Genomic DNA, 26,595 nt, shown 5'->3' with positions numbered 1-26,595 from the left:
TGTGGGCTGCTTGAAGGCAGGGACTTTGTCTTAGTCATCTTTGCATTCTTTTAGCTCTTAGAATGTTGTAGAACACTACTGTAACTTAAAAATTACTTAATTTATGCTTTAAGTAGTTTTCCTCAAAAAGCTGAGGTTAGACTGCCATGGTCATTCTAAATAATTCTAGCATCATAAAGCAAGTAAAACACTGCTTTCTGAATAAGTACCAAAGTCCTGAGCATCTAGGACCTCTATAGTCAAAATAGTTAAAGTAACTCAGTGCCTGCCAATTGGAGTGATATGTATAAAGACTTAGACCGTTGACCTCATTCTTGGTGTATTTTGCCAAGTTTAGCACATAAAAATAGTCACCTTACATTATTACAACTCTTTCTATATTCGGCTTTTTAAAAGATAACTTCATTATCAGAATGTCTAGGGACAGATAAATTTCCTATATTATACTAAATTTTTTTGTGTCCGTATAATACCTTTACCACAATATTCCTGGCATAGTGCACTAACATATTTCATTCATTAAATATTGACAGATCTACTCCATATCAGACATGTGCGAGGCAGTGAGAATATAACTGCACAATATAAACATAGTTACTCTTCTCATGGTTTCTGTGAGCTGGTTGGATATAAAGGGTAGACAGAAAATTACAACATAATGAGATGACAGTTATGTTTGTTTCTGGGCTGCCATGAGAACACTTAAGTGGGGCACTTAACATGGATTTGTGGGGTTAAGGAAGGCTTCTTGGAAGAACTGATGTTTATGCTGCAACTTGAAAAGTAGAAGTTAATCAAACAAGGGGGGACTAAAAGTATATCACCATGACTGGAATGTAGAATACAAAAACAGTGGAAGGGACAAAGGAGGCCAGAAAGATGTTGAAGGGCATTAAAACCATTTAAGGAGTTTGAAGTTTAAGATCAATGGGAGACACTGGGGGTCCCAAGAGAATGACATGATTAAAATTATTTTCCATAAATGACTTAGGCTGCACTGTGGATAATGGAGTGGATTAAGGGGGGCAAGGACAAGGTAGAAAGAACAGTTGGTCTCCATTTGCAGTTATCAGTGATCTTGGTCTGAGTAGTGGAAGAGGCCAAGGAGATAGAAAGTGTCAGAGTGATTGTATCATTGAATAGATTTGTTGGATAAGGAATGAGAAGTTAATGGTGACTCTCAGTAGTGTGACTTTTGCAACTGGGGAGATGATGTTGCTATTCGTTGATAAAGCCAGAAATGCAGGAATAGGGCAGTGACTTTTTGCTCCTGAATAAATTATAGCTAAGAATCCCTATTCCAGAGCCATGAATTCTAGACCAATGTAGACTCTATGCTGAGGGTCACAAAGAAATTGAGTGAGAGTACACATTATTTACGGAAGCCATTTTCATGGTAGGATGTTCTATGCAGAGAATTTTTTAGCTATACGTAGTGATAACTAATAATAATATTACTTTGAAATGGCAAATGTTTGTCATTAGAAATAGCATTATAACATTTTTTATTTGGATATTTCAAAAAGTTTGACAAGATAAATTTTCAGGACCATTGACATGGTTATGAGATAATCTACATGAAGAAGTTTGGGAATAGAGCAATTCATAGAACAGAAATGAAGTTTCAAAAGTAAGCTTGCTGAATTACTTGAGTCAATGTCAATCTCAGTATAAATAGGGATGATTAAAAAAGGTCATAATTTTGCTGCTTGGATAAGAACCTTCTTGATAACTTTACTGGATAGCTTCTTTAACACATTGTAAGAGACTTGGAAAAGCATATTTAAATTCCCTACAGAAATCTGATATTTACCTGACCTTCATAACTTTTTAAAAAATGTAGCTATCTACCAAGACTGCCCAGTCATATTTTTAGATGTATGAATTAGCTCTGGTTCAGTCAGCTTATGGGTAGCTCACTGCCAAGGCTCTAGTTATTGCGTTGATGGTAAACTACAAGTTAGACCTTGGGGGACACAGAGGAAGATATATGGTATTAGGAATACCCAGAAGAAGAGGAAGAGGGAAGATCATTGTTTCCAGAGATAGTAGGAAGATGCCAAGAAGTCTAAATCACACTAAAATTATTTTTTGAAGAGATCTTCTTGTGGATTCAATAACTTTTCCAACAAGGCAGAGAAAAAAAATGCTTCAGAAGTCACAATTCATTCTAGCATATTGTATTTTATCCTCAGGAGGAATAAAATTAATTCCAGTGAATGGTATGAGATCAATGAAATTATCAAATTGAATTAAACAATAAAAAGAGATACCATATCTAGCCATATTTAAGGACCTTCTAAGGCCCCTGCAGAATACATCCCCAGTGTATCAGAATACATCTAACACTTCCTTAAGTGACACTTGAGAATGTTTAAATATTGCATTCCATTCAAAATGCTGAAAGAGTCCCTAAGCAATTGAACCAGCAGCTTCTTCTGCCTTTCACTTTAGGAACACATTGCTGTCAATCACTGTGCCATAAAAATAAAACATTAAATGAATTAGGTTGTAATTAGTATTTTATCTCTTATCATGTGCATTCATTTTGCCCTTTTGGTAAACGCATTCATTCGTCTCAGGTGAAATTACATATTAGAAATTGTAGATGATTCTTCTGATTAAAAAAATAGACATTCTGCATTAATGTTTAAAACGGTACTGATAGTAAAATCCACAAGTTGGACAGGTTTCATAGTAGCTCCCTTTAAAAGATTGGGCTTCCTCAACTCTGATGCAAGTCTACTCTGTGTGCAGCATCCACCTGGGCTGCTTTGCAAGACCTGCTGGGGGACTTGGGGCAGGGGGAAATAATGTGCGCAGTAAGCTTGTGCTGCCTGCCGCGCCATGAGGAGTACAGTTCCTGGGTCTCAACCCTGGATTCAAATGTCTTCTGCCAGCATTCACGAAACTATGGCGGGCCAACTTGTCAGCTTGTAAGCAGAGTGAAATCTCAAACTCTCTACAGTTCTTGACACATATGGATATTTTCAATATGATTTTTGAAAAAAATCCTAAACTATTTTGTTAAGTGTAATAAATACAAAATATTTACATACTTAATAAATGTATCAGATTTCTGGAAACTGTGTCAAAAATGCAGAATCTAGGGCTCAATAAGCAGGCTTAATGATTCAAATTCTGTGAAGGTGACAGCATCCCATTTTACCTAGCACTCTGTGTGATTCTTAGACCCCACTGAAGTTTGAAAACTACTGATATCGGGACAGAGATGGCTAGACTGCTTCCTAGGTTGTCCCATAAACTAATTTTTTTAATCAGTCAACTGAGTCATAATATAGTTTTAGTTTTATGAGAAACACTGCATCCTGATGATTAAAATGTGGTTAATATATTCTGGAATATTATTTCCTACAAGTTTTTCGATTATTCCCTATTTCTTCATTTTCTCTGCAGAACATCTTTTTCTCCCCATTGTCTTAACAAAACTGATTATTCTGCACCTGGTGTTAATTAGGTAGGTTAATAGAAACCTGAAGATAAGACAAAGATAAATGAATGCATTTATTTTGTTGTGTATTTGATATGCTAATGAATTATGTATACAGAAATACCCCCTGGTCATGATAGTATATATGTATATATGTTTATATATATATCTGTCTAGTTATCTATCCATCCATCTATATCTGTGTCTATATGATTTGAATAATATACGTTAGATGAATCATTAAATGCTTCATGATTAAAAGCTGAGTTATAAAGATGTTTAAAATGTTTCCTGCACCCTAGTTACCCACCTTAATACACACTTTCTTCACTGCATCATCCTTCTCTGATCTTTTCTTCTGAGTACATAGAGGATGTATAACCATCTACTAGTGGTTTAGAATGCACATAAAAAAAGAAGTATAATCTTTTCCCTTAGATAACTCGTGATATGAGATTATAACTATAGTATGAAAACATAAGCAACAGGCAAAAGTTAACTTTAACCGGTAAAATTTAACTTCAAAATTATGAATAAATGTTAACTGGAAGAAGAGGGCATATTTCCATGGAAAAAGGGTTTCTCAAACAATGTGTTAGAATAGACCAGAGTGGCTTCTGGAAAGAAGGGATTAGTACACTATGCTGTGCAATAAGGCTAAAAAAAGCATCAAGAGAAGTGAAATAATTTCCGTTTTGCTAAACCCTGAACAGTCTTACTAAATGATAGAACAATTGAAATAACTTTTCTTCAGTGGATAATACCAAGAGCACAGAAGATGCAGGAATGTAGTGTGCATAGGCTTACATGACAAGTGAATATGACGGTCATGAAAAGCTGAATTTCAGAAGCTGTTTTTACTTTTCCTTTGTAAATTACAACGCAGTATAACTTGAATCTTAACCCATAATAAACGGCAAGAAAAAAATCAAATTTCTTAAAATTTTTCATTTCAACAGAGAAATGACACTTTACCCCAGCTTCAAAGTAGTTTGATAAGTTCCAAGCTTCATATTGACACAGTGATGAGGGATAGAAGTAATAACTTTGGCCAAATTTGCTGGATATATTTGCACATTGGGGATAATGGGAAAAACTTCTTATTACAGGAAGACAGTTATCGGCTTGAGGATAGCAGTGATTTACTGTAAGTTACTGCAGAGCAAAGTGAAGAAAAATTCAATGATTTCCTTTATATTTTTCATATTTTTGACAGTTATACTTTATTAGTGATAGGAGTTAACACATTCATGAAAATTTTATTGTGATGAAATATTAGATATGCCTGTTTTTATTGTAGACATCATGTTCCTGTTTACTCTGCTGACATTCTTATTTATAATAACCATCATCCTAATATTTACTATGTGCCAGGTTATCGTGCTAAACACATTACAAGCAGCATGTCATTTGATTCTTTAATCTTCTCTAAGAGTAAGGTATTTTGTTACACCCTTTATATTTGTGGAGATGGGCCTAAGGAAAGCCTGATGTCTGGGTGTGATGAGAAATGTTATGGCTGGGAAATTTGACCTGAAATTTAGATAGTCTTATTGTAAAACCTCAGGAATAGTCTCATGTCTTACATCAATTACTTGTACTTGGTGAACAGACACATAGCCTGAATTGTCAAAATGGTGAAGTAAGGGACTATATGAAAAGTCATATGAGAATGGCAAAGCCAAGATTCTAGATCCTCATTCAAGGGCCTATATTGTTGCTTCTCACTTTGAATAACTGTCTCCTTGACAGTTGAGTTTCACATCCTTGTCATTACAGATGCTTTACTTTGCTTTTCTTTGTTTCATAAATCACATCATCCTTTTATGATAGCCATACATCCTCATTTTACAGATGAGGAAAACAAAGTTCAGAGATGTTAAAGAATTTACCAATATTATATAGCCTTTAAGTGACGAAAATACGATACAGTCTAAGAACTATGTATATTAGAGCACAGATTCTTAACTGGTATTCTTTCCCACCTAAAATTATTTGTTAGCCAAAGCACACTTTCCACAATTAACGACTTCACCAACAGACCTCCTGGACAATTGTGTGAAAGTGAATAGAGATTTCCTACTTAAATGCATCTAGCCACGTAAGTATATTAAAGTTAATTAAAAAGTAGGGAACAAAAGAAAGCATAGTCTGTCAAGGATTTTTAATGTGTTCCCTTTCAATCGGCTCATCTCGGGTGGTGTTAGATAAGAAAGCACCAGTTGTTGGCTCTTTCCCATGGCAGCGGCAGCCTTTTACTTTACATGCCCTCTTTCCTTGCTCTGTGTCTTTGGTGTAGCATATTTCACCAGAAGGGCAGCATTAGTGATCAATAGGAGCAGATTCAGGTTGTTGGAAAAAAATTGTAGTGATGCTTCAGGTGCAGCCCAAAATCAATAAGGAAAAGTGCTTCTTAACAGAGTGAAGTGAAGAGCAATTACTTACTGCAGCTAAATGACATCCTGTTTTGGATCATTGTCCATCCTGGAGGCTGATAGGCACCAAACTGAGGGGCTATGAGAGAAGCAGTTGACATGGTTACAAATGGAGTATACCAAGGAGACGATTTAAGCGGAATTGGTAAATTAGATCTGTCGTTACATAAACTGTCAGAGTCAGGAAAATGTTTCATTCTTGAGTTCATGAATAAATTCAAGAAAATATTGGAGGGAATTACAATTTTAATTTATGAGAAGCTTTCTCAAGCTTGGCACTATTGACATTTTGGACTAGATAATTCTTTGTTAAGAGGGATTGACCTCTGCTTCCTACATATTAATAGTGGCCCCCTTTATGGTGAACATAAATTGTGTCCCCTGAGAGGCAAAATTATCCCAGTTGAGAATCACTGACTTGCAAATCAAATTTTTTTTTTACTTGACTCATAACATGTTCATACATTATTTCTTTCCTGGTATGATTCTTGGATAGATAGAAATAAAAGTGCTATGCGCGTGCACCTGAAGGAGTAAAGTAAATGTTGCTATAAATGGCATCTAATTTGGGAGTAAGTCTCAAAATACTTGGGATTCCTCTCTACTTTGTTATATTTTGAGTGATGTGTTAGTTTCATTTGTGTGTTACATGGCAGCAACTGGTGATCTTGTTCTTTTTGGAAAATGTTGGTACATGTAGGCAAGAATATGTTTGTGCAGGAACCACTCTCTATAGGGAAAGGAGAAAGATCGCTGTGTCTCTGGTCTACCATTCTGGGCATTCAAACCTTGACGGAATTGTTAGTTGAGATTCTGTGTGTCCAAGCCTATATATGAGCAATTCCTGAAAAGGTTCTTGTAATGTAGGATTTATACACAACTAGTTTGTTTTCTCCTGATTGAAATTACACTTGAAGTAGAGTCTTCTACAGCTATACATCTATCACTCTAGCTACGTGCATTTGGAATTTACCACTGCACCAACTTATATGATATAAGACTCAAGGAGATGTGTTCTTTGATTGATATGTAGCATATCGTTTGATTAGGGTAGCATTTCATAAACAATGCTACTTCTTTGATTTAGGAGTCAGAGATTTAACTGTAATAGCTAGGGGTCATCATATATATAAAACCTAATGGGATTATTTATCTTCGGGAAACATTTCACTCTAAGTATGCTACAAAGATCACTTGTTTTAGGATTATATGAAATGCCAATGAATGTTATTACTCAAGAATTCTAAAGCAATCCTAGAACTACTGAATCAGAACTAGTGCACCTGTGGTGCATGTATCCCAGAAATAATTACTTTAACTGGTCATAAGGTAGCTTTTATACACAACATAATCTGAGAATGGATATTTTAGGGCTTCAAACAGGCAACGAAAAGAATGCTTGAGAATGACTAATTCCATACTATATATTATAGTATAGTGAACTTAAACCTAAACTACATATGGAAGCAATGACTAAAATATACTTGGAATCTCTAATAAATGTAAAATTTTACTGAGGAATTTGTTAATGTTTAGAGACATTTATGGCTAAGAGAAAAAGCTTTTTTTTTTTTAAGAGGAAAACATTTTGTATTGGTTTGCTTTTCTTTTTGCAGATGTTTTTGTTAATGTGCTCCATTCTTTTCTTACTCCATGTCTTATCTTATATATTGCTTTATTTTATCATATCCTACATTTTTTAAATCATGAATATATTTAAAGTGCCTATTTTTATAACAATTTTAAATCAATTTTAATATGAAACAATCTTTGTTTCCTTCTAATACACTGTGTAAAAAATGTTTGATCCTAATTACCTGTTATCTAGAAATGATTTCACTCCCTTTAATTTGCACTATTTCTGTTATGTGAACGCTTCTTGTCTAACTTCTCTAAGTTGTATTTGTTTTCCTGTAGTTCTGCATGAATTATATCTGAGCTGTCTCCATGGAAGGGCTGTTTCCTTCCACTTTGGGGTAAGATAGTTCAACTTGTTGATGTGATCTGAGTTAAAACCAGGTATACCATTGAGCTAAATCATGGCTGTCATGGAAAATGCCTCTAAGCATTTTCTTTATTGGCAGAAATTCCTCGGATGAGATGAGCAGAACTTACTGTTTAATCACATCTTATCTATTAGCGTATTCTGTAGTATACCCTATGGGCTACAGTTATTTGGGACGTCTGTCAGTCTACATTATGTGAGGACACAAAAACATTTTACATAGACTTTTGGTTTTTGAAAAGAAGAGAGGAAACATCTTAATTACTGAGATAATTCCAATGATTCACTCTTAAGTACCATGTTGAAACATAGGGGTTCTGCTATTTCACAATTTCTTGACTTCTTCTTCTGGGTTACGCTAAGTAGTACAGAAATTATGCATGGTTTTCTACAAGAATTATACATAGTTTAAAACACGTATTATTGTGATAGATCAGTTATCTCTTGTGAAACAGATAGAAGACGAGATGTTTCAGGAGTGCTGGAACTTTGTGCAGATCTTGAGCTCTCAGGTATTTACTTGGGAAGGACACGGCCTGGGCCAGATGAGGAGAGGACTAAGGAAGAACCTACAACAGGATGTTTTGAAACATTCTGGATACCGGAATGCTGAAGAATTTTGTTTGCTTACAAAATTTTCATAGTATGCTTTATTAACAATGCTACATTCTTTTAAAATTGTCTGAGCTATTGTGTAGTGAAATGAAATCACTGCAAAACAGCAGGTACTGGGAAAGCTGGTGACCTCTTTGTCCATTCTTCATTCAATGAATACAAATTCAACAAATAAATACTCAATGCCAGAATCAGAGCTTCCATGATTCCCTGTCCGCTGTGCAGTTCCAGTTGAGGGGCTGGAGACATAATTCTCTACCACTCATCTCCATGCCCAGTCAGTTGATTCTGAGCTTTCAGAGAAAAAATACATTTCAAGAGAAAAAATGTAAGGCTCTTTGGGCTTTAGATGCATTAGCTGTGTCTTTGAAGAGGCATGATATCTCAGACCCACTTAAATGGGTACAGGAAAATCACCCTCACTAAGGTAGTAGAAAAATTTTGGAGGAGTTTATTTCATATCAACAAGGCCCTGAGCACCACGATACAGTCAAAAATACACTAATGCTGTGCAGTACATTACTTTTCTGTCAACAAACTTTTCTGCATAAAAATGTCCTATGGAAAATTGTAGACACAATATTGACTTCAAAATGTTTCATTTGTTCATTTGTTTACTGGAGAAAACCAGTAAAAGTTATATTTTTACAGAAATTCTTCAAATGAAATATGTAGGTTATAAATTCGACATGTGTAACTATTTCTTACCATGTAAAATTAAAATTTGTTTGATGCCCATATATTTTTTTCTTCATGTTTTATCAGTACTTTAACTTTGTGTATAAACCCTGATCAAGCTAGTTACAAGTCTTGCTTCAGGTTTTGCATTTTTTTCAGCTTAAATCATTTTATTCTTGGGGCTGGCCTGGTGGCATAGTGGTCAAGTTCACGCACTCCACTTCAGCAGGAGAGGGATGCAGGTTCAGATCCCAGGCATGAACCTACACACAGTTCATCAAGCCATGCTGTGGTGGTGTCCCACATACAAAATAGAGGAAGATTGACACAGATGTTAGCTCAGGGCCAATATTCTTCACAAAAGAAAAATAAAATTTTATTCTTGCCTATTATGTGAGACATTTGAAATTATGATAAGGCATAACTTTAGATATAACCACTGTTTGTGACATATTCCTTCTTCAATCCCTAACAAGTATATGAATTCTGAATTGCCTTATTTGAGATACTTTTACGTTGGACTGATTAATTTTTAATTATCCAGTTAGCCTTCCTAAAATACTGTGTTGTCATGTGATTTGCCTCTTCATAAACTTTCGAATGATCTTCATTTGATTCAAAATTCTAAACTCCTCAAATTAGCAGGCAAAGACACAACACAGACAACTTATATGTATAACATTCTCTTGCTCCATCTCTCAGTAAACATCCTTCTCCCCCTTAGAAAGAAAGCATAATACTAACAGTTCCTAAAATAGGCCTTGTAAGTACGTACTACTCCTTATTCATAATGCCAGGGCTGCTTTCCTGACTGTGCAGTAAATCAAATTGTATCCATTCTGGAGCATTGAGTTGAGATCATATCTCCATGTTTGATGTTTCTCTGTTTTTCCCATTTTACCAATCCTTTCCTTTTCCCTTATTTTCAATAAATGTTTATCAAACGCTTACTTTGTATCAGGACTAGACTAGGAACTGGGAAAACAGCTGTGAACAATTTGACCAATTCTTGCTCCTACTTACAGTCCAAGTGGGTGACTGGCGTTAAACAGATAAATGCACAGTATAGCATCCATCTCTCTACATGTGTGCCCCTTTACCCCTTTCCCACTTGCCCCACCCCCTTTCCCCTCTGGTAACCACCAGTCTGTTTTTTGTGTCTATATGTTTGTTTGTTGTTGTTGTTGTTTTATCTTCCACATATGAGTGAAATGATACAGCATTTGGCTTTCTCTCTCTGACTTATTTCGCTTAGCATAATACCCTCAAGTTCCATCTGTGTTGTTGCAAATGGCAAGACTTCATCCTTTTTATTTCTTTTTATATTTTTCATTTATTTATTTATTTTTTTTGAGGAAGATTAGCCCTCAGCTAACTACTGCCAGTCCTCCTCTTTTTGCTGAGGAAGTCTGGCCCTGAGCTAACATCTGTGCCCATCTTCCTCTACTTTATATGTGGGACGCCTACCACAGCATGGTGTGCCAAGTGGTGCCATGTCCACACCCGGATCCAAACCGGCGAACCCCAGGCTGCTGAGAAGCAGAACGTGCGAACTTAACCGCTGCACCACCGGGCCAGCCCCAGACTTCATCCTTTTTATGGCTGAGTAGTAGTCCATTGTGTATATATACTATTTCTTTCTTTGTTCATCTGTTGATGGGCACTTAGATTGTTTCCAAGTCTTAGCTATTGTGCTAATGCTGCAATGAATATATTATTGCAAATACCTTTTTGAATTAGTGTTTTTGTGTCCTTTGGATAAATATCCAGAAATAGAATAGCGGCATCATATGATAGTTCTATTATTAATTTTTTGAGGAATCTCTGTACTGATTTCTCTGTTGCTTTTCCCAGTTTACATTCCCACCAACAGTGTATGAGGGTGCCCTTTTCTCACATCCTCTCCAAACTTGTTATTTCTTGTCGTTTTAATAATAGCCATTCTGCCGGGTGTGAGGTGACATCTAACTATGGTTTTGATTTGTGTTTCCCTAGTAATTAGTGACATTGAACATATTTTCAGGTTCCTGTTGGCCATCTGTATGTTTTCTTTAGAAAAATGTCTGTTCAGATCTTCTGCACATTTTTTAAATTGGGTGGTTTGCTTTTTCTGTTGTTGAGTTGTATGAGTTCTTTATATATTTTGGTTATTAACCTCTTATCAGATATATGATTTGCAAATATCATCTTCCAATTGGTAGGTTGTGTTCTCATTTTGTTGATGGCTTCCTTTACTGTGCAGAAGCTCTTTAGTTTGATGTAGCCCTATTTGTTTATTTTTTCTTTTGTTTTCCTTGCCTGAGGAGACACATTCAAAAAGAGACTGCTAAGACCTAAGCCAAAGGCAACACTGCCTATGATTTTTTTCTAGGAGTTTTATGGTTTCAGGTCTTACATTCAAGTCTTTAATCCATTTTGAGTTAATTTTTGTGTATGGTGTAACATAGTGATCTAATTTCATTCTTTTGCATGTGGCTGTCCAATTTTGCTAACAAAATTTATTGAAGAGACTTTCCTTTCTCCATTGTATGTTCTTCACTCCTTTTCAAAAATTAGCTGACCATAGATGTGTGGGTGTTTTTCTGGGCTCTCAATTCTGTTTTAGAAAGATTTCTATAGCTCTTTTCTGGTATATTTGTGAAGGTACAGAAGAGTGGATGCAGTAACCCTGGTAGGAGGTAATGGTGTCTTAAACCAGAGAGATGGAAGGGGAGAGAAGTGAGCAGAATGATGATAGAATCACTATGAAATCATGATGGGTTGAATGGTAGGCAGTGAGAAAGAGAAAAAGTATCAAGGACAATTCCAATTTTTTTGTATGGTCTCCATTCATTTGTTCAAAAATATTACTGAAATTTTTAAGAATAGTTGAAAACCAGAATGATGCAATTGTGAAGAGTTCTGGTTAGGAAAAAAATGTGACTGAGATATCTGTAACATAGTCATGGAGATAGATACATGAGTGAAACTCTGAAAAGAAGTTTAGATTGAAGTATAGGTTTAAGAGTTGTTGCCATAAAGATTGTATGTAGTGATGGAAATGGATGAGATCTCCTAGGGAGAATGAAATGAATCTGGACCAGGCTCTGGAGACCCAGATATTTAGTTAGAAAAGTGCCCAGCAAAGGAGATTGAGTAATGGTGACCAAAGAAGCAGATAAACAGCCAGGAGCATGAGATGTCACAAATATCAAAAGATGGTGGAAATCAAGATGAGACTGGTTAACTCATCTAATGTTTCTTAATGGTAAAAAATATGTGAACTGGTAAATATCTATTTGATTTAATAACGTGGAGGTCTTCGGGAGGAGCAAAAGTCAAACTGGAGTGAGTTGATGGATAAGGAGGAAGCGAGAAGTTGAAGCAACGAAAGTAAACAATTCTTTGGAAAAACTCTTTCACTCTTAGAAACGATGCTGGGTTCCTTTGTTTGTTTTGTTTTCTGAGGAAGATTTTCCCTGAGCTAACATCTATTGCCAATCTTCCTCTTTTTGCTGAAGAAGATTGCTTTGAGCCAACATCCGTTGCCAATCTTCCTTTCACACGTGAGCTGCCATGACTGCATGGCTACTGACAGATGAGTGGTGTAGGTCCGCCTTGGAACGGAACCTGGGCCACTGAAGCAGAGGCCACCAAAGTCAACCACTAGGCCACCTGGGCTGCCCCCAAATTATGCTGTTTTAACACTTACTTTTCAGTAAATCTCTTCTTGACTTGAAACACTTTTGTTTCATCATTTTAGTGACTTAATCTTACTTTTCATTTTAATTACTGGTATAGTTCCTTCAGCAAAAGTAAGTGCCTAAGCATAGGATTGCATATTTGATTTCTTTGAATCTTCCACTGTATTTACATTAAATGTAGATTCTCCATAAGAGTGAATGAATGAATGATTGAAAGAATAAATAGTGAATGCAGGAAGAACCAAAGAGAAAGAGAAATATTAACAAAGCTGATATGAGAGATGCCTTGTCTCTTTTTATAGGACTAGTTTTAGATTTTAACATTTCTGAGGCTTCCTTGTAGTGATTGTAAGGAATTGCTCAAAAAATTTACAACAGCGCACATACAATCTATTGAATAAGTTTCTTGGAGACCTCATTTTGTACCTCGATTAGCATCTACCAGACTGTCCTGATATTGGAGTGAAAACTACCATCTCTATGGCCAGGATATGGACTCACCTTAACCTTATAATTCTAACATCTAGACCCTCCAATATAGCCTCTATTGAGATGCAGGAAAATCACCTCTGTAGTCAGGAAAGAGCTATTCCTTGTGCCTTTAGGCGATCTCCACCTGATGAATGCAGATGGATCTACCCTAAGCCAACATCCTGTTACCATGTCTTCTCTTTTAACTACAGCCTGTTGTAGCGGAACACAGCTTTCAATGGTCAGTGCACACATATGTAATCTCTATCATCACATGCTTACCCTCGAATTTCATTTCTCATAACTCAGCACAAAATATCTTCCTGTATTACTTTAAGAATTTTTCTATTTATCTATTCTTTTTATACTGTAAACTTAACATATAACTCTATCTACATATCTACAGTTCATGAGTGTTGCTGAAATATAGCATAATGGCTGGAACATATAATTAAATATTCCAATACACACACTTTTGACCTTGTTTGTCTTACATCAAATGCAAATTTTGTATCTTTGGATTAAAATGAAAGTTGATGGGCTATGCATAGAAACATTAAACAATGCTTTGGGAATCTGGAATTGGTTTTTGACTGCCACTAACAATCTTTATAATTTGGGGCAAGTAAATTATTGACTCTAGCCACAGTATCCTTATAAAATCAAGGAGTTAAACCACATTAACTTTACAGTCTGTTCAGCACCTTGAATTGTTTATTGTTAAATCAAATGAAAATATTCATATTTCCAATGGGCAAGAGGTTATGATATTTGAAATTAATAAAATGACAAAAACGACATTAATAAAATGGAAATAATTGACAGTAGCTTTTTTTTAGATCTTAGCAATTTGTATGTTTCATCTCACATTGTATTTTGTGCTTTGTTGACTTTTTTTCTATTTAAAAATCAATTTTATATCTTTTTAAGGATGAGTAACTTTAAAGCTGGTGGCCCATCTGTTTTCTCTTTGTTAGCAGACTTTTTGAGGCTACTCTGAGTTTATAAAGAAAATGATTTGCTTTGATAAAGCAGCTTTTCAAAAGAAAAAAGTAGCCTTAGAATTTCTTTTTACACTCTATAGCAAGTGTTTTGTAACACACATAAACTCATCCTAAGTAGCAAAAAAATGGTTCATTATTTGAAAAATTGCTATTATTAAATAAACCTCTTATCTCCAAGACTTGACTCTTGACAGGTGAAAGAATGTATATCTGATGTTCCACACTTCTTTTAAAAATTGGTTCTAACTTGTAGGTAATCGTATCCTGACCATAACTTTCCATCCCAGAATTCATTCCCTGCCGTGTCTTGTTCTTATTTATACTATATGAAAGCATTTCAGAAAATCAGATGGTAGATAAAAATGAGTATTACTTCATCACTAATCACAAACCATTCTGCATACCTTGTTTTTCCGTACACTTGTTTGCAATATTCTTTTGATGTTGTAAATTCTTTGAAGGACTTTTAAATAATAGTATGTCACCAAACCATCAAGCATAAAATATGTTTTGTTATTTGCCACATTACTGTTCCATATATGTCCCCTGAATTTTCGTAATGGACATTTGGTCTACCTTAAATTGTTCATGCTACTGAAGGAAAATAGAGCCAAAGCTAATACAAAATGGCTATTTTGGTTAAAATGGCTAAAAATCACATTTGAAATACGTCTTGAATAATTCTTTCCTAAATCTGGGTATATCTAAACCAAAACACTTAAATTCAAAAAATGAAAGAATATTTAGAAAAATGGATCAGTGAATCCAGGGAGACACTCAAGTGATCTGGTCTCCTTGGGCTAATAGTTCTTTCATGCTGCCTGCTTTGACAGTTATTCTGCTGGCAGGTGGGTAGTGAGGTACATTATTTGTCTATATCCAGCCTCCCTTTATTTCAACATCATTCTTATCTATTTACATATTACCCATACCTTCTGGGTACCTCCACTCCCCATGATTCCTTTTAAACCCTTTTCTTCAGGAATAATTTGATAACTTGAGTCATATGAAGGTTTAAATGACTAATAACTTATAATGTTATACTTCACATTACTTGGAAGAAATTTCTTCATGGAGCCTGGGTATATTTTGTGTAATAAACTAAATCCAGAATTAATAAGCCAAAAATGTTTAATAAGCCTAAAGGAATTGACACAAAAGTAAAATTTTAGTATCAAGAAAACAATTGGGGAAATGTATTTAATTTTTTGATGGCTGAAGAGACAGGATAGTTTGTAGAATTTGGAATTCAAAGACCTTATGTTACTACCTGAGTCATCTTGAGTAAGCCAGTCATTAAGAGCCTCAGTTTTCCATCTGTAAAATGGAAGTGAGGCATTGGGAACCAATTTTAATGCACATTTACAAGGGTAAATTAGGATAGTTTATGTGAATGCAATATATAACATGTAAAGTATCCAATACAGGAGATGCTATGATATTTGCTATTTGTAGTACCCTCCAAATTATCCCATGTATTTAATTATGTAATGTCTTTATTCAGCGAGTCAAACTTATTCCTAAAAGTGACTTGCCTTACATTATACCGATGTAGAACAACAAATGAGCAATGTAAAATGGCTGTGTTTTTGTTTCACTTCCATTTTTGTGTGAACTCATAGATTAGGTAAATAACGTCTTACTTTGAGAAGTCTCCCAGCAGAGCTTGTAGGGTAGAATTACTTATAAAATAGAATCATTTAAGCAAGGAATTTAGGGCCTACATTATTTAATCATGTTAATAAGTACTAGAAAGCGAGGGGAATAAATAGGCTAGATTCTTAATCAATTATATACACACACATGCATATATAATATATAGGCTCATAATATATTTGCTCATTTATTGGATACAAGAAATTTCAATCTTATAAAGCTAGAGTAATTGGCTGTAAAGCCTTTGAATTATTCACACAAAAGACATTATGAAAATATAAGGATTTTTGTGATTATTTTTTGAATATTTCATTCATTCAAGAAACATTGCACCATCTAATATGTGCTAGATGTTGGGCATCTGGGTGTCTAGACAAGAGGCTCCTTTTGCACGTTGTTGCTATAGTAAACCACAACAATTGCCCATTGTTATACATTCCTGTGTAAACACGGAAAAAATTTCCTACTCATTCCCCTTAGGCATATAAATTTAACTTAAACTCTCCTTTAGAAATCACACTTTTCTGGAATATCACTCGTGGGGAGTTGTACTTTCTTAGGTTTCTTCTGAATTGAGTCCTCAGTCATACACCTTTGTTGTTATTATAAGCAGTAATTGAAATTCTCATTTAAATCACCTTTTAACTGAGAATTACTTACAACACACACACTTTTTAATTTTAAAGACTACTCAGTATTGTTCCTCAGGATTTAGTTCTGTTCAGAGTTCATTTTGTCTAGTTGTAAACAGAACAGTCAAGCATATGCCTAGTGGCTTATGGGAAAACTGTTGTATGCTTTCACTTTTTTCCTGAGGAGAGGAAGACGACATGGCCTCTCTCTCTCTCGGGAACTCGCCTTTAGCTGACCTTATTATCATTCACCTTGCTTATCTTGTGCCTGTCCTCTAACCCTAGTTGAATTCTAAATGCCCACCAGAAGGATTTAGTATACCCTAAAGAATTTAGGAGTGAGGTTGAGCCAGAAGAAGTAATTTAACTCCAGACAATTTCCTCTTGGTAATTTGTGCAATCTGAAAAAATGGATCTTGCCTGCCAGAACCTTTGAATGTTTCTTTTGGGTTATTACTTGAACTTAATACACGGCTTCCTGCTTGCAAAGCAGCAACAGCTTCTGTATACCCTCTCTCTGTGGTAGAGTGTTTCTTAGACCGTTAACAAAACTCTTCTTTATCACTGAAAACAGATTCCACATCTAAGGATACAAACAGATGCAGCAATATGCCAAAACCTTCCACAGAGAAATGGCCTGGTATTTATAACTGCTTTAGAAATCATATTCCTCAATGACGACAGGAAAAGGACAGTCTGTTATTTTTAATAAATGGGGTTTGAGTTTATACTGACACTTCACTGGTTGTCATTGAGAAAGAGGCACATTTTGGGTCTACCAATTAACTTCACACCAACATATTAGGTAGCAAAAAATCAAAAGGAGCATTTGCTTTTTAAGCAGTTCGTGACATTCCATTAACATTCCTCCACTCCCCATGTGTGGAGGAAAAGTTATTTTTTAAGACCTTTGTTAGAGCACTGGGTGAAGTGCCACCCAGTTAAACAGATTTTATCCCTCATGCTTCTTTGGTTAGTCTGAATGAAGAAATTTTTGGATTTTATGCACCATACTGTATATGTTTTTCATCGCTCCTGTTGAGCAAGATTCATGTTTATAAATACTTCTAATGTTTATTAGTGCATTGTGTTGCTTTAGTAAATGAGCTAATATTTTGAAAATTAATAATTGTAAGGGCCCAAAAGAGTGGCTGGCATATAGTAACCATTATATGTGTTTATAAAATAAAATAAAAATTATAAAAGCTTAATTTTTCTCTCCTCATGGCTGTACATGATTTTTAAAAAAGCATAGCAGTTTATGTATGCGGCTTTTATTTTTGGAGAGGTACTGCATTGGTCACTTTTATCTGTCTGATTTGGGAAACCATTATAGTTTATGCCAGTGATTCTGAACTGGAGGCAACTTTACCCTGCAAGGGATGTTTGGAAATGTCTGGAGACATTTTTGGTTGTTATAACTGGGCACAGGTGCTATTGGCATTTATAGGTAGAGGCAAGGGATGCTGCTAAGCATCCTGCAATGCACAGGGCAACCCCCACAACAAGAAACTGTATAATCACAAATGAAATGGTGCTGAGGTTCAGAAACCCCTGGCTAAGAGCTTGAGTTCTGAAATCCAAATGTTGGAGCTCCAATTCACATTCTGCTATCCACTAACCCTGGAATCCTCGTAAGTACTTAAATGTAAGGGTGTCAGTGTCGTCATCACTAAAATATGTATAATAAAATCCTCTAATAGGAATGGAAAGTAGTACGTGAAACACAGCACATATTTTGGCCCATTGTAAATATTCACTAAGTCTTTGCTATTATTATAAATAAAATCTGAGATAAAGAGACATGTCTGCCTTCTAGTCGCTTTTCTAAAATTCTAAAATTACACAACATATGCTCTCTTGAGTTTAGCATATTCAAGAATCCCTTCTCGCCCTAGATCTTTTCACTATCAGGTGTCAGATAGACACTAGGTCTTGAAAGCACTCATAACCGTCTTTTTGCATTTTTGTTGTTGTTATACCTCGATTTTATTTTGTTTTGTCCAAGATTCAAGGCTTGCTTTACATTTTATAAAGGCAAATAAAGCTTTTTCAATAGCATAAATCTACTATTGTCTTTCCTTTGACATAATTTTAGATTACTTTATACAACTCTAAATTCTCTGATAGGCTCCTGGTTGGGTTAATTATGGACTTCATGAAAACTACATTAGAGACTAGCGTGATGGAGTTCTACAAGGAAAGGTCTTTTTTGCCTCCTCCAATTGTAGATTCCATAGATGGTACAGCATTTGTTTGGGACGCTATAGAACCTATCTTCTAAAAGTAGGACAGGAGAGGTTCCTTTAAGATGTGTGCTTCAACAGGAAGGGGCTGTGTACAGAAGGCTTCCATTTAATTCTTCTCTAAAATGTGTCACAAGGCTAATTTAAACTTTCTTTAAGAGAATTTACAAAGATCCATATTGAAAGAGTGTTAAAGAGACCCTTAGGATGGTCTCCAGGGCTAACTGGATGGAAGGAAAATAACAGTGAAGATCAAGTTTAGATTGAAAACACAACAAGGAAACTGAATATACACCATTATTTAAAGGTGTTGAAAAGTACTCTCGCTTGTATTTTAGAAGAAAATATCCTCACACTTGGGGCAAAAAAAGATTTGTAAGCAAAATTTAAAAAAAATAGACACAATCTAGGTTATATTGGGATTAAATGACAACAAAAAAATTTAAGGCGGTTATTAATATACACTTAAACATATGGTGAAGAAAACGGAAATACTTACATTTAAGACTTATTTGTAGATTTTATCTCATTCAGTGAGTAATAATATTTGTACATGCATTTATTCAAAGCACTTTTCATGTATGTCATCATATTTAACAGTAAACATATTTAACAGTATTTAATAGGGATGGCTTCTTGACATCACAGTGTTGAAAGTTTCTATTATTCTGCCTTCAGATTTATGTATTGATGTACTTTTAATAAATTAATATATGTATTGCAGAGTTTGTTCTTTCGGTTATTATACTGCCTCAACTCTTGCCTTCATTGTTTATTTTCTGCACTAATGAAGTGAACAACTCAATTAATCTTCAGGTTACTAGCCCAGTGTTAGATGGGTCACAGTCATTTGTTGTGTCTATATTTTAAGTAATATGTTGCTACTACTACTAAAGCACCAAAATTTAGTCTTTTTATAAATTAGAGAGGATTCTGACCATTCTTTTTGCTCTGCATCGAAAATGTTTGCATAAATGGAAGATAGAGGAGCTGACTTAAAGTTATTTTAATGGGAGTATTTTCATAGCCCTGGTTTTGCCCAAAGAGGCGTGTCTCTATATGTCATGTGAACACGTGGGGAAAACAGATTGAGATGACTGCTCTATACTAACTCCCTTTCGATTCGTGTTCTACAATATTGACAAAACATATTTATAGAGATTTTTTCAGTTGCCTTGATATCTAATGCGATAGATATCATGTCATATTGCTGTGGTGGTTGTGAAGGCTTCATTTTTCCTCTGGGTATATGTTGTAGTTACATAATATTTCTTGTTTCTTTATTGGAGAGGTACAACTAAGAAGGAGTAGAGGTACCAAGACTTCTCTGGAAAGTTGACACGTCTCTTGGGAAAAGTCATTCCCCACTGCTTTCAAGAAAGGAAGCAAAACATACATGTCCAGTGTTTGATAGTTTAAGATCTAGGCAATATCTCAATCTCTATATATAGATCAAAGTCATCAACTTATCAACGAGAGAAAATGTCAGGGGAATAACATTGCTTATTAGATAAGCTGTGTCAGTAAGGCAAGCAAGCATGGTAGTAGATTATTCTCTGGACTGTATAAATATTAAGGCATCACTAGATGCCAGGCATTCCAAGCAGCGGTGGATTCAGCATCAAACAAGACAGGCAAAGTCTCCCCCCTATGAAGTTTATATTTTAATTGGCTTGGATGTGGGAATGGTTAGGGGTCAAAGTGTCTATTCTGGAAAATAAAATATACAGTATTCTGCACTGCATAGCTTACTTACTTGATCTTGAGGTCTCATTGGCAGGAAACCATGAACTTATTCAGGAGGCGTGTTTCTCAGTGTGAATTATCCAAGAGTTACTACTTAACTTCTCTTGCTACGAGAACTCTGACCAATGATAATACTGGCTCACTTTAACGTAATTTTATATTTATCTCTTATTTTACTTCAATTTAAATCATAATGTTAATATTTTCAGTAATCTTTATGAATTTTGTTACAAAGCTATTTAACGTTAGCCCTTTTTCTAATATAATACCATTTTTTTTCTAGCTAGCTATTTGCAATTGTTTCAACTATTTCTATTCCTTTAGGAACAATTCTAGTTGTAAAACAATACCATTTTTTGTTAAGTGGAGAACATTTGCAGAAAAATGTATTTTAAAATAAAATAATCAATCATAGGCTAAGTTCTAATCTACTCAAGAAATGATCATATGAAGCTGTTGCCTGGAATGTTTTTGACAACAATCAGTATAATTCACAAAAAAAGAAAAACTTCAGAAAAAATTATGAAACTCATTAATCAGTGATTGAAATATTGCTCCCTTCCGCCATTAATTCTATCATCATGTCATTCTGCCTTAATGAAAAGTAGGCTGTGTATATTGGCATGATTACTGTATTTCTATTTTGTATCAGTTATGAGACTTTTTTTAAAGTAATAAACCCCCTAAAATCAGGATGGATCTTACAATCAATGCTTTCAACCAAGTTGGGGTTGTAACGGAATTTACATTGCTATACGTGTGTGGATTTTATCCTAGATTCATATTCTCCTTTCTTCCACTGAGTTATGTGTGATGTTGGTACTACATGTGTTGATTTACCATTTAAGAATATTTTCAAAAAGTTTTACCATGATTTGGTATTATAACAAAAGTTATTTTGTATACAGAAAGCCAAGGAAAGAAAGAAACAGGGTATAACTTTGATATTAGTGAAAAAAAAATCTGTAATTGGATTGCCTTCAATTCCCTACTCTCTTCCAAAGGAAAAACCAAATGCTTTATGAAATCTAAAGAGGCAACATACCTACATGTAAATAAAGCTGTATCATTGAGATAAATGCAAAAGGACTGGCTATCAAACGTAAGAAAGGAAACTGAAGATAGAAGAAATTGCCAAGAGAGGCTGGTGTGACTGATTAATGGGTGACATAGATCATAATAAGGAAATGGAGTGTGGTTTTTGTTTGCTTGTTTTTAATTAGCATAGTGTGTTTTTTGTTTATTTTTACTTTCTTAGTGGTATGTAAAATAATAATGTGTTTTAAAGTCAGTTATCTTGGATTCAGTGAAATGCAGACTATATGCTCCAGCAAAGAAATGAGAGAAAAAAAATGTTAGGGAAATAAAATACTGATTTTATTATAATCGTCACACTTGACTGATTAATCGCTAAATTTGCCATCCATTCATTCTCTACAAAGAACTCTAAGGATAGGTAATAAAATAGCTGTTTGACAACTAAATTGTCTACAAACTAACACAATTACATGAGTTTGGGGAAATTTAATTCCAGTTTTGAGAAAGATGTGGCTAGTCATATGCACTGAAAATTCCCTTTAGAGATATGATCCCAAGAGATTCAGAAGGAATTAACCTCAATTAGCAGCATGATGAAGAAATTATTTATTTCCCCCTGGGCCAGGGCAACTAAATACAAATATATATGACCAAAGTATATTTTTATATTTTGAATCAAGAGAATCTTTCCTTTGTCTAAATATGTTCCAAAACATGTAGAATAAAATATATATTCTAAGTGCAGAATTTTAGAACTGGAAGGGAATTGAATGAATTTTGAGTTTCTTGAAGATTTAATTTTTATCTTCTTTTTTTTTAATCATCTCTTTCAATAGGGACAGAAACTGAAGCCCAGAAAAATTAATTTTTTCATCCAATGTCACACAGTTCAATAGCACAGGCAAGATAAGAGTCTTTGGCTCAAGGTTCAATGTTTGTTTCATTAAGCCAAATTGTCCCATAATATATTAAATGCATAAATAGGATAATGAATGTAGTGGATGCTGTGCTGTGCTTCCTGTGTCTCCCTCCCTCCACCCAAAACACACACACACATTTCACAACTAAAGCCTTCATGTTCCTGGTTGCTGCAAACATTGGCAGCTGACAGCCGTCAAGTAAGTCCTCTCCGAGAATTTCACTCTCCAAAAAATAAGAAAGCCCGTTCACTCAAGGTTACCACCCTCTTCCCGGCACCTGCCAATGTCCAGTACCTTGTTGATGCAAGAGTGCAAGGCTCCCAACCACTTGCCAACTTGGGGACAACTGTGAAGAGTCATCTCAGCGTCAGATCTCCCTGTGTGACCATCTGAGACAGTTTCATTGAGTAGTTTTGACTTCTCTCTCTGCCAGAACCTGCTCTTTTCGTTCCTCCACAGGCATTGGCTTGAGAATGCTCTCCAATAAACTTTTTGTTTATAGTCTGGGATATTTGTCTTAGAGTCTGTTTTGGGAAACCAAACTACAACAACAAATGTAAAATTACTCGAATATTCTGGAATAAGTTACTTTGCTTTTTAAAGTTGAGTTGGAAGTGTTCAAAGTGGTTTAACTGCTAAAGGATGAAGTGAACATCCACCAAGGTAATTTCCAGGTCTATCGGTCACTTTATTTTGTCACTGTAAATACTATTATTGTTGCTGTCATCAAAATAACTATGTTCCAGGCATAATATTGGACATTTTACACAAAGTAGTTCATCGAATTTTAACAATAATCCTGTATGTAGATACAGTTATGAATATAAATCTTCCTTTCACAGATGAGGAAATTGGAGACTTACTAAGGGTGAGTAGTTTGCCATGGTCACTTTGCTGGAAAGTGTCTGATTCTGGTTAATTCTCCTATTAGACTTTAAGCTGCCTGAAGAGAGGAGCCAGTTCTTTTATGAACAGCACTATTTCCCATCATGTAAGGCAGCACCTTGTCCTCAGTAGGGGTCAATAAATATTTATCGGATGAATAAATGAATCCAGGTGTGTCTGACCCCAAATCTATGCCATGAGTCCCTGTGCTATCCACTCTCCCATATACACCCTGAGCCCAGGACTTAATGGTGAAAATCACAAAACACTTTAAAAGGAAGAGTAAAAAGTCTAAGATGTCAAAAGCAAACTATGGCAAACAAATAGAAATGGATGATGTAAATATGCATTTTTCTTTAAAAATTGAGTGAGATCCTTCATTTTGTTTCTTTTTAAGGTAGATCCGCATTACCTTGTAGGTGTCAGATGTTATACCAGAGAAGGTGCACTGAGGCTGCCTGTGGGGTTGAGTTATTTGATCCCTTTCAATAGGTCTTTATTAAAACCTATATTCAATTTAATGTGATATTCCAAGAGGGTTGATGATCACATAAAGAAAATGATGAATGTCTCCCTAAAGTTAATGTTAAAGTAATAGAAATGAAGCCTCCACCTACCTCCTCTACTTTCCTAGGCAGCATGTATAGAAATAGAAGTGAAAAAGAAACATTACCATTGTTAATTATCACGATCAATTTACAAATGTCTCTTTTGTCCTGAAACACATTTTTTCTCAGAATATTTCACAAATAGCACCCAAGATGTGTAACATTTGGATGCAGCTATTAAATGTAGTGTTGATTTAAGAATCTGTCAGTAACCAATTCAACACTTAGGTAAACATTTTATAGAAGTCACAGAAATGAAGAGAAAATAAAAGCTCATATTTCTAAGTAGGTCCAAATACCTAGAGTGAGGGAAAAGAGCCAAGAGGAAATAAGCCGGAAAAGTTCTTGAACAATAAAAATTGAATCAAACTAATATATTCCTTTACCCAAGAAAGTCCCTGAAATATCTTTTGTAAGTCATACAATGCTTCCTTTATACACCAGGTGAGCAGTGTAACTATCCCTACTCCTGATCTGTGGAAGAGTTAAAATGGCAATTAGAAGTAATGGACAGGGTCTGCTATCAGTAAGCACATAATAAAAACTAGAATGGCACTTTGTTACAAACATCAAGACAATTTGAAAAAAAAGAAAGAAAAGGCATGGTCAGCAAAATATCTCAGTTTGAAATCACTGAGTATAAGGACACCTCACAGATATCACCTCATAGACCTTGGTTTTACAGAAAACTGAGGAGATTCATCTCAGTAATGATAATTGAAACATCCATTTAAATTATAGTATTGTTCTGCATGTAATTTATTTTAGAAAAATGTGATACATTTTAGAAATATCACCATGGGAATACTGGGAGGCAGAATGAACTAGTAGCTAATTGAGCAGACTGTCCACCCTACACTATCTGTGGGGTCCAAACTCACTGTGCTTCACTTTCCAGTCTGTATAATGGGAGTAATAGAAGCTACCTCAAAAGACTCTTGTGAGGGTGAAATGTATAAAGGCATTAGAAGACTACTTGGAACATCGTACACACTCTATACATATTATATATTATTAGCTCAAGCAGATAAAGTTTACTCAGCAAATCTTTATTAAATGCTTAATACGTGCCAGAGAATGAGGTCAGGGGGCTAGTGTGGATGGATGAGAAGTGGATGACTTGAGGTTGCATTTTTGCTGAACATCAGCAAGGGTTTGATTTTAAGGGGTGTGAGGAAAAGAGAGACAGCAAAGATAATTTCCAGGTGTTGGCTTGACAGGGATGCCACTTATTGAGAAGGAGGCTATTTGAGGAAGAATAGGTTTCAGGGTCAAAATTGTTTTTTGGTTTTGTTTTATGTCAAATTAGTGATATTAATCGAAATGATGATAGCTGGATAAGGAAATTGGGGCTCAAAGTACAGATCAGTTGGAGAAATGATTTTCTAGGAAACAATGAAAAGACGGGTATCTAAAATTTGCTCCATTTAGATGTCGAGCACACAGAAATTGTCCTTGGTTCCTTCAGAGCATTTTGTATCAGCCTACTGCCATGTAGTAGGCTCTCTTCTCTCTTCTCTTCTTCTACTCTCTTCTCTCTTACTTCCTTCTCTTCTCTTTTCTCCTCCTTCTTTATAGCAGCAATAAATCCTTTGTTTTTTCTCACCAGAACAATAAGCCAGCTAGTCAGTTTCTATCTCAATGTATTTTTCTAAACCAAAAGAGTGCTCTTTTCAGGAGAAATTCTGTTGCCAGCTTGTAATTTTTGCTTCCTCCACAGCATGATTCAATGAGCTATGTCTTGTTTCTATTAATAAAGTATAACTTCTTGTGAGAAAGAAGATGGCATATACTCGTGGACCTGATTTTGGATAATAAAGCACATCCAAAAGTCTAAATGAAACACACACTGAAGTTTCTTCTGAGTGCTTTCTTGTTCTCCTTAGGTCATTTTAGTGACTGTTTTTAGTTCCTTAAATTTCTAGGTTACCGCTTTGCTGATACAAATCGAGATATGGATAATTCTAAAACTTTCTGGGCATATACTTAACTAAATACAGCATATTAAATTCAACAAAAAATTAATAGCCTCATGGATGTTCATTACTTTTTAAAATAAATTCTCAGATAAAACTGTAGAATTCAAATTTTGGAAATTAGCTAAATTTCAAAATGACTTTTAGTTTAATGCCAAAAATAAGAAAGAGCTATTAAGCCATGAAAAGACATGAAGGAAACTTAAATGCATATTACTAAGTGAAAGACACCAATGGGAAAAGACGACATTGCATCATTCCAACTGTACGACATTCTGGACTAGGCGAAACTGTGGAGACAGTTAAATGATCAGTGGTTGCCAGGGGTGGGAGGAGGAGTGGAGAGATATATAGGCAGAGCACAGGGGATTTTTAGGGCAGTGAAAATACACTGAGTGATATTATAATAATGGACAAATGCCATTATAAATTTGTTCAAACCTGTAGAATATACAACTCCAAGAGTGAACCCTAAGGTAAACTACGGACTTTGAGTGATTATGATGTATCAATGTAGGATCATACTTGCTAAAAAATGTACCATTC

General features: G+C 35.1%; 1 protein-coding gene across 2 annotated transcripts in view; it reads left to right on the top strand.

The window, feature by feature from the left end:
• The window catches only part of CCSER1 (coiled-coil serine rich protein 1), a 1,220,070-nt gene that overhangs the window by 1,184,217 nt on the left and 9,258 nt on the right, over positions 1-26,595 (top strand). The gene's annotated exons all lie outside the window — the stretch shown is intronic.

Source organism: Equus asinus, chromosome 3 (genome assembly GCF_041296235.1).
Source record: "Equus asinus isolate D_3611 breed Donkey chromosome 3, EquAss-T2T_v2, whole genome shotgun sequence".
In the NCBI taxonomy this organism is placed as follows: Eukaryota; Metazoa; Chordata; class Mammalia; order Perissodactyla; family Equidae; genus Equus; species Equus asinus.
Note: the sequence above shows the minus strand (reverse complement) of the source record. Positions and strands in the feature narration are given on the sequence as shown.